Here is a 14,851-nt window from a genome sequence, read left to right as displayed (position 1 = left end):
TTTGTTGTTGCTTATTTATCTAGTATCCAGCCACCTTAGCCTTTTTTTTGTTGTTGAATTGCTTGAATTTTATATATACATAATTTATAACCTGAAAATAAAGACAATTGTATCACTTCTTTTTACATATTTAGATCATCTTTGTTCATTTTCTAGAACAGTGCATTAGCTAGGACAGTGTCGGATAATAGTGGTGGTAACAGGCATCCTCTCTTAGTCCTAATTTTAATGACAGTGGCTTTAGAATTTGTTTGCTTGTCAGTTTGGGTAAAAGGCCTTTACGTGTTTAAGTAGTTTTCTTATATTGCATCTTACTTAGGAGAGTGTAGTAGTTAAAAGTGTGTATTCTGGAGTCAGAGAGTGTAGGTCTGAATCATAAGTTACTTACTAGATTTGTAACCTTAAAGAACTTACCCATCCTCTCTGTGTCCTCAGCTATAAAGTGGGGATAATAACAGTTCTGACTTTTATGTGCTTGTTGTAATGATTCATTATTCTTCTGTCTTCTGATTTCCAGGACGGGAAATGAGTACTCTGATTTTGGTCTAGATTCTCTTAGTAACTTAACTGTTTTCCTCTGCCTGGAATTTTGAAAGCTTTAAAAAAGTTTCCCCTAGAATTTAGGCATTTCAGCCGACTAATCCTGCCTGAAACTTGGTGTGCCCTTTTGATCTGAAAATGTTTGAGAGTCTATTGAGGGGAAAAAAAAAGGCAGTGACCTCAGACTTCTATACCTGGTCGTGATCATTCATATCATTGATATACGAGTGCCAAATTTTTTAAGATTTTACATTCTAGCCAATGACAGTATCAATTATTGACCACTATTTGGAACATTGGGAACTTTGCTGGTGGGAGTCAAAATTGCCAAAGCCACTTTTACATTATGCAATAAAGTTGAAGAAAAGAACACCCCATGACCCAGCAGTTCTACCCCAGGGTATATACCTCAGAGAATTCTGGCCCATGAGCACCATGACACTGGCCTTGTAAAAGCAGCACTGTCATGAGAGCAAAACAAAGCAAAAACAAAAACAAAAATCTGGAAACCACCCAAATTTCATCAGAAGAATGAATCCATAAATTGTGGTCTATTCATAGGACAGAATGCTACACAGTAGCGAAAAAGAATAAACTGCTGTGTGCACAGTGTATATAATCTCAGTACCGTCATGTGGCGGAACAAAAGCAGAGGGTAGAAAGATACACACAAAATGACTCAATTACATGAAGATCAAAAACATGCAAAACTAAACAGTGTCATGTTTAGGGCCACATACACATAAAACAATAAAGCACAACAGGAGAATGATAAATGGATAGAAATTAAGGCACGTGATTGCTCTGAGGGAAGGTGGGCAGGGGGTGGGACCTGGGAGAGTGCACAGAGGACCTCAGAGTCGATGTACAGTCTTGTTTCTTAAACTGGGTGCTGGGCACCCCAGGGTTCCTGTGTAGTTACTCTTTATACCTCATGCATTTTCACAAGTGCTCTTTTGTGAGTCCCGCTATTGAACTATGCAAACATTTCACAGAGAATATGGTTTATGAGGAGCCAGGGGTTTGCTGTGAAAGGGAATAGAGACAGGAGGAGGTGGCTGGAGGGACACGTGGGGTCAGGGTGGCAGTGTCCCCAGGGTGGGGTTGGTAGGAATGGTCCGCCAGGTACATTGTTTGTATAGAATTTAAAACATAATAAAACTGACTGAAAGTCAGTCTGCTTTTTATTATCACCATGTGCCTGCAATTCTATACAACGTCAGTGGTAAATAACCGTCCCTGAAAATTAAACCTTCTCCTGGTCTGACTCATAAACAATGGCTGCAGTTACTGTTGAGTTTTAATGATTTTTAAAGTATTTTTATTACTTACTTTTAATAAACATTGAGAGCTACATGGAAATAAATTCCATCGGCCCTTGAAACATGCAAACTCAGCTACGCCCAGGCTGGCCAAATGGTCTCCTCCTGGCCCCCATCCCCATGGACAGGATACACCCCCAGGCCTCCTACCCGCAGCCCCAGTCTTCCACCTGGCACTTGCCCTGGGCACCCCTCTGTATGGCACACAGTACACCCAAGCAGACCTTGACACGACCTCATGCTGAACGGCCTCATCGCCAGCTGCCCTTCCCCTCAACTCAGGCCACTCCATTCCCCCAATTGCTGTCCACACTACTGTCATCTCCCTGCACTGCCCCATTCCCAGTGCTGCGGAAAAACTGACCCATCCTGCAAAGCTGGCCTTAGAGGCTGTCCTCTCCAGACAGCAGCCAGTGGCTCCTTCCTCTGGATCCCACACCCTACTCCACAGGCAGGAGTTGGTTGCCTGGCCCCCAGGTCACCCTCACCCCTGGCACCTGGACACCCCCGGCAGGTGCTCAGTGAGCATTTGATGATGGTGAGTGATGTTGGGATCAGTCCTTCTGGGCCAGAATTCTATATCCCAGGGAGGTCCCCACAGACCCTCTGGAGGGGGCCCTGGTGGCCCTGCATGACCCAAGCCACACACTAGGCACTGGGACCCCAGGGCCAGAGCTAGCCTCGGTGGGCCAGAGAGGCCGTTCATGAGTGCGCACATTCTCTGGGCCATATCACAATGCTAAGAATTAATATTTTTGCTCCATTTTAATCCCCCCAATAAATCCATAAATTCAACACAATTCCAATCAAAACCTGATCAAGATTTTAATGGGATTTGACAAGCTGATTCTAATATTCAGATGGAAGAGTAAATGTTCAAGAATAGCCAAGATAGCTTGAAAAAAGAAAAAACAAAGAGGGGAATTTTGCCTGACAAGATGTCAAAGTATATTATAAAGTAATTTTAATAAATATAATATGATATTAGCACATGAATAGATAAATAGATCCTTGGAACAAAAATAGAAGATCAGAAAAACAGACCCATGTGTATACTGGAATTTAGTATATGAAGAAAAGTGGCAATTCAAATCAGTGGGGGAAAGGTGGATTAGTCAATAAATATTGAAACAATTTAAAATTAAATTTCCTCTTCATGCCATTAACCAAAATTAATGGAATAAAGATATAATTTTTTAAACCCTGCAAGAATAATAGAGGAAAAAAAACATAAAATGTATTTATGACCTTGAGGAACCTTAAACAAGATTTAAAGAAAAGCAAGATTCATAAATTTCACTACGGAATTTAAAAGTCTGTATGAAGAAAGATAATGTAAAGTTAAAAGAGGAGTGGCAGATAAGGAGAAAATATTTACAACATATATAACAAACTAAGGATTAGTATTCAAAATAGACAAAGAATTCCTTTAACAAGAAAATAGGAAAAGGATATGAATGAATAAGACGCAGAACAGAAATTATAAAGCGTTAAGACACATGTTAAAAGATGCTCAACTTATTAGTAAAAAAAGGAAATGCAAATTAATTTGACATTTTTTTCCCATTAGTTTGGCAAACATTTAAATGTGTCAACGTCAAGTGTAGGGAGATAGGTCCTCGCACACACTGCTGGTGATATTACAAGTGGATAAAGTCACTTTGGAGATTAATATGGCAATATCTATTAAAATTTCATATGCAGCCTGCCTGCCTTCTTTTCTTCTTGAATATTCAGACCAAAAGCCGTTAGACAAAGCTGGGCAGGGTGGGTGTCCACACCAGAGGGAGGAAGGGTGTAGCAGCCCAGCATGGGTGTCGAGACTGAAGGGGTCCAAGGGGGCAAGATTTGCCATGTTGAGGGCCAGTGATGTGGGGCATCAAAGGCCCCACAGGGATGAGAGGGTGTCGGGGCAGGCGAGCACAGGGTATCAGAGCCAAAGCAGGGAGAAAGGTAAGGAGGGTCCCTGTACACAAGGGTGATGGTGGTGGGGTGTGGGAGCCCGGGCAGAGTAAGGGGGCATCCAAGGGAGATGGTGGTGGCAATGGGAGATTGATCACCTACTGGAGGATTGATCCCATAAGCAATTATTTTGAGGATAATGGGAGCCTGGAGTCTCACCGTTGGGGAAGGGAGCTACAAACATGGAAGGTAGAAAACTAGGATGAACTCTGTGGTGTTGGAATGGAATTGGAGGTATGAATTATGTAAAGAGATAGAGAAATGTAGAGGTAAAGGAATGTGTAAACATGTGTGTGTTTAGCTCTGTCCACTGAGAGAGCCTGGCAACCGACACCCCCAATATAATGAGCACACCTCCTGTCCAGATTTTGGATGCTAACACCACACTCCACTCAACAGAAACAGGGCATGATCCATCGATCCTGGGCTGGGGCAGAGAAAGAACAAGATACGTCTGGCATATCTTGTGACAGAAGGTAAGGAAGTGCTCAAAGAATGTTGAGGACCAGGGCCAGCTTGAAAGGCTAACCCACTGGCCAAATCAGGACCAAGTTCAATATCAAAATAAATAATGGTAAAAAATATAAATGATAATAATGACAGTAATAGAAGACCAAAGGTCTATTTACATATCACACACATACAAATGTAATACCCCCCCCCCACACACACACACAGGAGATAATTAATTACTGAGAAAGTAACTCCACAGTTGGTAAATATGGCAGAAACGACCACAGTCAAATGAACAAAGTCATCCTAGTTGGCTCTGGGACAAACAGAAATCTTGTCCCACATCCCAGGATGCAGGGAGCAGAACACGGCATCACTTCCGTAGGGTTCCTAAGAAGGTGTGGAAGCTGAATCTACACATGACAAACCCCAGCTGAGGGGCATTCTAGGAAAGAGCAGGCCTGGGGTCCTCGGAAGAGTCAAGGTTGGGAAAGTCAAGGAACTCTCCAGAGGAAGACAATTAAAGGGGTGAGACAACTAAACGTGAGGCGTGATCTGGGATCCTTTCACCATAAAAGACGTTCTGGGACCTCTGGTGAAACTTAGATGGGGTCTGAGCATCGGATGGTCGTAATGCATCAGTGTCAATTTCCTGCGTTGGTGGTTGTAATGTGATTAGGTGGAGAATGTCCTTGTTTGTAGGAAATACACGCTAAGGTTTTTTGCTTTGATTTGTTGCTGTTTTGCAGGAAGTGGGGCTGGTGTTGATAGTGCATTGTGTGGGCACCTTCAAATAGTGTTCAGGAAAAGAAAGTTCTCTACGCTACCCTTGCTCTACCTGAGCCTTTGTGGGTGTAGCTGAGGGAAGAGCCTTCACTGCACTGTGAGCTCCAGAAGGGGTGACTGGGTCTGTCTCAATCACCAGCGAGGTGCTGGCACGTAGTAGGCACTTTATAGGTGGTCTTTAAAGGGGGAGTTTTGGAATCACAAAGCCAACCTGCTTATCGGAGAAGGGCTGCTCCTAGGACTGTGTTCATCTCTTGATTCCTTAAAGAATAGGTTGGCTTTGTGATTTGGGCCAAAATCCTGTAACTCAGTTTCAATTTTCTTTTTGGCAAAATGGAAATAGTAATAAAGGAATTGGACTGGACAGTCTCTTGCAGGTATGCGGAGAGAATCTGAGGTCCCAGTGACTGTCAGGCAGTCCGGCACCCCAAACTGGACCCCTGGACCACACCCTTCCTACCCTTCAGAGCCCTGGTCCATGCTGGCTCTTGTTTCCCAGGGCCCTGTGATCAGCCAGCCCCGGAGCTGGATGCCTGTGGACCAGGATAAATTGGACATGGGCCTGCCTTCAGTCTGGTGGGTATGGCAGGCACATAAACAACCATGACACAATGGGGCACATGCCTTGGGGACCCCTGGGGAAGAACGAGAGACTGACAGCCACCCTGGATTTGAAGAGCAAAACCACTAGACTCGGCCCATCCATCCAGGTCATCCTGGCGCCTAGCACAGCACCAGATGCGTGGGGATGGGCATAAGTGACAAATCACTCCAGCCTCAGTCACAGAGTCTCTGCTCTGTGCTAAGCAGCCCACATACAGTATTTGATGTAATCCATAAAACAGCCATATGAAATAGGTGTCACTACTGCCCCATTTTATAGATGGAGAAATTGAGGCAGGGGTTTAGCTCACTTGCCCAGGCAGCTATGAAGTGAACAGACAATCCTGTTCTTCCATATCATTTCCCAGCGAACGGACGCATAGAGCAGCACACGTGCCAGGGAAGTCCTCGCCGGGTTGATGCTGTCCTCCTCGAGGGAGACGGTCCTCGCCAGGCCGGTGGCGGTGCCAGCATCTGTGCAACCAAGAAGGCTCTGATGAACACCTCGGTTATCCCAGGAGGACTTACATTTTTTTTTTGTTAAAAATGTCACAGGAAGTCCACTCAAACGTTTGAAGCCAGTGCTAAGCATGCACACGTTTCATATTAATTAAAGCAAAAGATGACAGCCTCCAGGAAAAGGAGTAATTTTCTTCTCTCGGAGAAACGACCTTTCAGGAGAGCTTGTTCTTCAGTTCCGGCTGGTCATTACCAGAAATTACTGAGTATTTTCAATAAAGCTGAGATGACCAGCTCTGTTTGCAGCGTTCCGCCTCGTGATAAGAGAAGGGTCTTCCTTCCCGGGGGTCCCTCACCCTCGGCCAAGCCACGAATGATGTCCTTGGCGAACAAAGAATGAACCCTGCTTGGAATGCAGCTCTCTGCCCCCATCCGCTCCCCGGGGGCCCCTGCAGCCACCAGGGGACAAGTTCTTAGCTGCCCAGCGACGTGACCTCCTGCTTCCTGTGGTCTTGCCGTCCACCTCATCTCAGTCCCCCAGCCATGGCTACAACCTGACCTTCGTCACCCCTCCAAACAGCAGCCCCAGCTTGCCCCCTCTGGCCACCCCCTCCTGCCCTCCAGCGCCCCCCTCTGCACCCTCACTCTGCAGCTCTGGGGCTCAGGAGACCCCGTCCCTTCATCAGCCTCACCTCTCAGGTGCCCACCTGTCTTCTCACCCAACCGTGCACCTCACTGCCTTGTCCCTTTGCCTCCGAACCCCAAACCGCAGCAGGGGTTTTGCCAAATGGATTAGACTTCATGCTTCATGCCCGCACCAAAGCAGCCAGCGATGGCCCGAGAAAAGCCTGCCTCTGTGCCGGAGGGTCCTCTTGGAAGCCGTGCCTGGTGGGCCGGCTCCGCCCCCCGCAGAACTACCTTTCCTCACCTTCTCATCCTCCCCCAGATGCTCACTCCTGCTCCCGCACCCCTAAAGAGAGTCTGTCTGGGTAATCACTGCCTTCGTCTCCCCTCCCCCACCTCCCCCAGGTGTGCCCACACTCTGCCTCCCACATCCACCACGGAGCCTCCCCATGGGCAGATCCAGTGGTCGCTCACCTGGCAGAGGGGCTGCCGGTGTTCCCCATGGCTGCCGGCTCTTCCTGGGATGCCCCTCTTCTCTGCCTGTGGGCACTGCAGCGTAGACCGGGCCCAAGGCGCCAGCTTCTGGGCCCCAGGATCCCTCACCAGGACTGTACACAGGTGCAGGTGATACTTTCTGAGAGAGTGAAGGTCCCAGTGGACATTCAGGAAGCTCAAGAGCCCTGTCCCCGCGAAGCCAACCTGGCTGGAACCCCGGGGATGCAGGAGCCTAGGCTCCCCTGCATGCAGCCAGCCCAGCCCTCTGGGGCCTGCAGGCTTCCCCACCCACATGAGACAGCAGCCCATGGGCAGGATGCTCAGCCACGAGCCCGCCCCATCCGTCACCCCATCTCTCCAGGCGGATGCAGCCTGGACCAAGTACCGTTTTGGACCTAAGTCTGCAAAACCAGGACAAGGGCAGTCACCCAGCGGTCTCAGGCCTTTCCCACGCTTCCACACGTCTCCCTGCAGCTCCACCTCCGGGTGCTCTCATCCATCTCCCTCCAGCTGGCTGGGTCGCCAGCAGGCACCTCGAATGCACTTTGGCAAAAATCAGACTCCTGACCCCCCGCCCCTCCGCTCTGTGCCCTCCTCATCCCGGTAAATGGCTTCCACCCACCCGCTCAGTGGCTTGGCTGGTACCAACCCCACCTCCCTGCTTTCCCTCCCAGCCAATTCCTCATCTCGTCACCCCACTCGACTCGCTCCCCTTGCCCCGGCCATGATGGCCTTTCTGTGCCTTAAACCACACACACACACCCCAGGGAACTTGCCGCAGCTCTTTGTGGGTCACACCTCCCGAGAGGCCTTCCCCGACCGCCCAGTAAAGAGCCTTCCCTCCTCAGCCACCTGCCCACCTACCAACCTGCTTTCCTTGCTTGTAGGTACTTGTCAGCCTCTGGAATCATCTTAGCTATGTCCTGGAGTGTTGTAGGATTCTCCCTCCAGAACGGGAGCCCCCCGAGGGCCCAGGCCCTCTCCTCCCTCCCCTGATGGGGGACCCACATGGTCCAGGAGCCCCGAAAGCTGGGAGCTTAACTTGGCCGGAGACTTAAGTCCTGTATTCCTGTCCCAGCTCATCTCTCTGACCTGGTTTCCTCATCCACAAGATGGACAAACCCCTGCACCCGCCTCTCTCGGGGCCACGGTGAAGGTCAGATGGGATTGCAAGTCACCCCTGGATGAGAGGGTGTGAAGTTTCCCCACTGGGAACAGGCCTCACCCGGCTCGCCCCCGGCTGAGCGGTTCATTGAAAGCCGAGAAGTGCCCAGTGGACACCCACATCGTGCTCTATAGGCCTGTTTATTTCTTGAAACATTCGTGCGTCTGTCCCATTGTTGGAAGGGCTTCGCTGGTCCCCAAGCTACCTGTGTACACGATTCATTTCAGTCCTGTGGACTCAGACTGATAAATGCTGGGCCTCTTTACTGTGTTGGAGAGTAAGCTGCTTTTGAATTGCGGATTTCTTTTTGCAAGATAAATAGCTGGTGGCAAAGTAATACCACATAACAGAATATAGTCAAGGAAGGGAGTGTTTTAATATAGCTAGGTACAGCGTGTGGGTGGTAAAAAATAGCTTAGTTTTTTAAAAATATTTATTTATTTAATCTATCTTTGGCTGCGTCGGGCCTTAGTTGCAGCACGCGGACTTCTCTGTAGTTGTGGCACGCTCGGGCTCAGTTGCCCCACAGAATGTGGGATCCTAATTCCCCAATCAGAGATCAAACCCGCATCCGCTGCATTGCAAGGTGGATTCTTAACCACTGGACCACCAGGGAAGTCCTGCTTGGTTTGTTTTTAAATAAGAGAAAAGAGAGGTGAGAAGTTTCATCCTTGCAGTAGAACCTCCGGGGCCCACACAGGAATTGCACAGCCCTGGAAGGAATTCTGCAGGCTGGTGACAGCGTGGTCGGAAGAGGCTGGGACCAGAGTCAAAAGGCGGAGTTCAAGTCGCATCTTCCTCTCCCATCAAGTGGGAGGGAATGAGTTTGGCCTCTGAGGCCTCAGTTTTCCTCCTCCAGAAAATGGGGGTAAAAAAAATCCACCTTCTTCCTGGGCGTGGAGATTTAGTAACATCCTTCAAGGGCTCGGGGGTGGAGGGATCCTGGCAATTTGGTGGAGAAATAAGAAGTGCTTTCAAGTCTCAAGGATTCAGGGAGGCAATGGGAGCACCATTATATCTTTACACCTCACTGGGTAAAGAAATGAGCGTCCTCAGGGCTGGCACTGGAGTATGTGTGACCCAGGGTTTAGAAATAGGGACGTCTCAAAGCTGAATTTGAAAAGCCTTCGACCTTGAGGCGCTCACAGTTTAGTGGTGGAGGTGGACATAGAAACAAATCATTAAAGTCCCGCTGAGAAGGCCAAGGGGAGAGGCAGCAGGAAGGACCTCCCGATTTTGCGAGGTGCCATCCAAGCTATGTCCTGCAGGAAAAGGGTCTCCCTTGCTTCTTGGATATTTCTATTTGAGGTCGGAAGGGCCTCTCCTAAGCTGCCAGAGGCTTTGAGCCAAGGGCAGGCTGCTCAGTGGGCAGCCCCACTTGGCCTCTCCCTGGCTGTGCCCTTGGTGGGTCACAGTTCTCTCTGCGCCCAGTTCCTTGTCTGGAAAAAGGCGGTAATCACAGCCTGTAGTGTCGATGTGGGTGCAAGGGCACAGGCTCTGCAGCCAGCCTGCCCGGGTCCCAGTCACACGTGCATGCACACACACTCACACACATGCACATACACACACTCTCACATGCAGGCACACGCGTGCACTAACCTCGCTGGGCCTCAGCTTCCTAGGCTGTCAAGCGACGTGGCCCTGAAACCTCGGCGGGGGGGTCGTTTGGCACATGGGAAGCACACAGTGCATGGGCAGCCCTTGGTGATCCATCCCATTATTTCTTCCTCTTGTCTCTGCCAGTTACCCATGGCGGGGGTGGGGGGTGTGGTACTCAGGCGGCCTCAGAGGGAGACCATAATCCAGCAACCGTGCAACACCCAGGTCCTGGTGATAGTGGGGGGCAGGCTTGGCACCCCAGGCGAGTGTTCAGGTCCACGAGGCGGGGGAGGGCACAGGTGGGCAGCAGGCATGCAGAGGCAGAAAAGGAGGGGTTTGTCAGGCAGATGGTGACAGGAAGGGCATTCCAGGTTGCTCCAGGCCGGGGGGAGGCAGGGCCAGGGCCTCGGAGGAAGCTGTCGGTGAGGTGGCGAGGTGACACTCCCTCCCTGGCTGGCTGGCAATGGTGGGCTAGCACCTGGAAAGCCCAGCAGACAGATCAGTGCTCTGTGCATGTGGTCCCCTTCCCCTGGAGATGACCACAAGTGTGGGCTGCTATTGGCTGAGCTTAATTGCCTGAAAAACCCTGTCCTTTTTCCTTTGTGTGGGCTACCAGTCTCTCAGCATTTCATTTCAAAAACAAAAAAGCACCACTTGGACCCTTACGTGCTGCTACAGATTTGTCTGCAGTTCCTGCTGTACTTTTAAAAAAGAAATTAAAAAAAATTTTTTACGCTCTCTGTGCAGGCTCGCAGCTGATTTTTCCTGCAGCCCCGAGAATGCAGCGGCCGGCTCTGGGCACAGTCCTTAGAGCTTCCCTTGGGCTCTCTCATTGAGATCCTGTCCGTGTGGGCGGGACTGGGACCCTGAGGAGTGGCAGGGCGGGGTTCAGGCCCAGGCAGTCGCAACCAGGACACTGGGCTTTGTTCTGTATTTTTGAACTAATTTTAGACTTACAGAAAAGCTGTAAAAACAGTGCAGACAGCTTCCCCTCAAGTTCATGTCTTGCATGACCAGAGAGCGGTGAGCCAACCCAGGCAATGAACATCATACACAGCTACTAACTAAACCTCAGACCTTACTCGGATGTCACCAGGTTTCCCATGAGTGTCCTTTCCCGTTCCAGTGTCCCATCTAAGATCCCACATCACTTAATTGTCCTGGCTCCCTCATCCCCTCCAATCTGTAACAGTTCCTCAATCTTTCCTTGTCTTTCATGATCCTGGCACTTTTGAAGTGCACCGATCAGTTATTTTGTAGAATGACCCTCAATTTGGGTTTGTGTGATGTTTTGTCAGGATTGGACCGAGGTTGTGCATTTTTGGCGAGAATCCCACAGAGGTGATTCTGTGTCCTGCTCGGTGCCTCATATCAGGGGTTCATGGTGTCCGTGTCTCTTCATTGGTGATGTTGACCTTGATCACTTGTTTAAGGTGGTGTCTGCCAGGCTTCTCCACAGTCAAGTTCCTATCTTTCCTTTCTAATTAATACATGTCTTGAGGGAGGTACTTTGAGACCATGCAAATTCTGTTTCTTCTCAAACGTTCACCCATTAATTTTAACATCCATCGGTGGATCCTGTCCACAATAATTATTAGTGTGATGTTTGCCAAAAGGTCACTTTCTATTTTCTTCTTTTCTTTATATTAATAAATATGAATTTGACTGTAAGGAAGAACTGTCCCTTCTCTCCATTTATTTATTGAATTGATTGTTTATATCAGTATGGACTCGTGGGCATTTGTTGTAATCTATGTATTATAATCCAATACTACCATTATTTATTTTATTGCATAAATTGTTCCAATTTAGCCATTGGGAGCCTCTGCATTTTGACTCCTGCGTTCTCTCAACAAGACCCCATCATTTTTTATCACCTCCTAACTTCTTGACACCACAAGATGCCCAATACGAGCTCATTTTGTATTTTCCCTGCTCCAGTCCTGAGACCATTTCTCCCAGGAGTCTTTCTTGGAGGATGGTGCTTAGAAACCAAGATGAGGCACTAAGGGCGCTCACTGTTACTGGGGCATCATTACTTCCAGGCCTGCTCAGTGGACACAGCTGGGAAACACATGTGCTGTACATGCGCTAAACCACACCCACACACATCCATGATTCCGGGTCTCCCTATCTTATACACAGTAAAGACCGTGAGTTCATACTGACCACAGGGATTATTTTAGCTTTCCTCTTTTCCTTCTTTGTAACTTCTTTCTCCAACAGGGAGAAACCCAGCTCTTATTATCTACAATATAATGATTATTTGTCCAATTCTCATGGCTGTAGAGGGTAGTTTCAGAATTGCTGACCCGTTCCCCTTCAAGAAATGCATTTACTGACTCGATTTGTGTGCAGCTCTTTCCCCTGTGCCCTTATAGTAACCAGTCAAGACACTGATTTCCAAAGTTGCTTATATTAGTTCCTTCCCCACGCCCTTCAGTGTGGTTGTGCTATTCATTTGTAATATGGCTTGGTTCATTTTGGGGGGCTTATTTCATTTGGGGTTACCCTCATATCCAGGTTTGTTTGGTTTATTCTGGGGGGAATGTGAAGGACAAATGAAGGTCTGGGAAACATTGCAAAGGTCCTGAGTCAGAGCTGAACCAAAGGAAAGACTCAGAGCCTGGCCACCCGAGCCCCCTCCCTGCCCTCTGGTCCCATCCACCACTCCTTTTCACCCACTCCATGTAACCCATCTCTTTAGTATCCGTTTTTCTTCCTGTATTTATTTTACACAAATGAGTGTATTTCCCTAGACCTCCTTCTTTTCCACATGAAGGATAACATGCCTCAGAAACTCTCTCGCACTTTGCTTTCTTCACTTCACCGCATGTCCTGGAAATCACTCCACGTCAGTTCACGGAGATCTTCCTCCTCCACTGTGTGGAGGTCCCAGAGTTGATTCAACCCCTCTCCTGTTTATGAACTTTTGAGCAGTTTCCAGTATTTTGCGATAACAACCAACATTGCAGTGCACAACCTTGTGTGTGTCTATTTTTGTTATGTTGCAGGTGTGTCTTCAAGACAGATTCCTAGAAGTGGGATTGCTGCTCTGACAGGTAAGTGCGTATGTAGCTCTGCTTGGTTTTGCCAAGTTTCCCTTCAAAGGTGTTGTACTAATTTGCAGGAGTGCAAACGCAAAAGTGCATGAGAGGACCTGTTTTCCCACAGGCTCACCAACAGAATATGTGGCCATATTTTAATTTTTGTTAGTCCAATAGGGGGGAAATGGTATGTCAGTGTTGCTTTAAATTGCATTTCTCCATGATGAATGAATTTGGACACTTTTTGTGTGTTTGAGGACTTTGTGTGTGAATTGTCTGTTCATGTCTTTTTTCCCATTTTTCTCTCAATTTTTAAAAGTTCTTTATATAATAGAAGTATTAGTCCTTTGGTAAATGTTGTAAATATTTTCTTCCAGCTTACTGGGAGAGAACATCTTTTGACTTTGTTTATGGTGGGCTTTTTAATAAAGTTTTTAAAAATTGTGGGAAATTTCCTACACTGTTGGTGGGAATGTAAATTGATACAGCCACTATGGAGAACGGTATGGAGGTTCCTTAAAAAACTAAAAATAGAACTACCATAGGATCCAGCAATCCCACTCCTGGGCATAATTCGAAAAGCTACATGCACCCCCATGTTCACTGCAGCACTATTTACAATAGCCAGGACATGGAAACAACCTAAATGTCCATCAACAGAGGAATGGATAAAGAAGATGTGGTACCTATATACAATAGAATACTACTCAGCCATAAAAAAGAACGAAATAATGCCATTTGCAGCAACATGGATGGACCTAGAGATTATCATACTAAATGAAGTAAGTCAGACAGAGAAAGACAAATATCATATGACATCACTCATATGTGGAATCTAATTTTTAAAAAAATGATACAAATGAACTTATTTACAAAACAGAAACAGACTTACAGGTATCGAAAACAAATTTATGGGGACCAAAGGAGACACGTTGTGGGGAGGGATAAATCAGGAGCTTGGGATCAACATACACACACTACCATATATAAGGTAGATAACCAACAAGGACCTACTGTACAGCACAGGGAACTCTACTCAATATTCTGCGATACCTTACATGAGAAAACAATCTGAAAAAGAATGAATATATGTATCTATATATAACAATCACTTTGCTGTATACCTGAAACTAACACAACTTTGTAACTCAACTATAATCCAATAAAATTTTTTAAAACAATTATGTAGTCAAATCTATCCATCTTGTGTTGCCACTGGGTTTTGAGGGAAAGCTAGAGAGTCTTTACCTGCCCCTGAGTGCAGTCCTTTAAAGCGGGAAGGGGGGGGTTGATGGTGGGGGGCAGGGGCAGGAGCAGGCAGGGGAAGGTGGAAGGGTCTGCTGGAAATAGAAGACAGGCCAGTTTACTGTGGAGCTTGAAAGCATTACAAAGGGACTCACTTACACAGGTGGCTCCCCAAACACTTCAGATTCTGGTAGATCTGCCAAAATTGAGCTGACCACCCATGCTTCATGAAGACATGGATTTATTCCACAGTGAGGTACAATGTCAGGGTCCCATGCCCCTCCGAGCATACATGGAAGGCGGGTGGGTAAGGGGACCATCTGAGCCTGTAGATTCAGTGCTGTCATTTTACCACGCTCTTTCACTGCTGACCCATTGTCCAGGTGGAGAAACTGGAGTTCAGTTAAATAACCCCGTCAAGTGCTGGAAGGGCTGGACTGAGTCCACCTTTCTCCAGGGCTCACACTTGTCACTGCAGCCTGCTGGCTTTGCGGAGGTGGGGAGGGGGCTTTTTGCTCCCCCAGGAGACCTGCTCCCCATCCCCAGAGCAG

The sequence above is a fragment of the Eschrichtius robustus genome, chromosome 1 (assembly GCF_028021215.1).
Source record: "Eschrichtius robustus isolate mEscRob2 chromosome 1, mEscRob2.pri, whole genome shotgun sequence".
NCBI lineage: Eukaryota > Metazoa > Chordata > Mammalia > Artiodactyla > Eschrichtiidae > Eschrichtius > Eschrichtius robustus.
Note: the sequence above shows the minus strand (reverse complement) of the source record.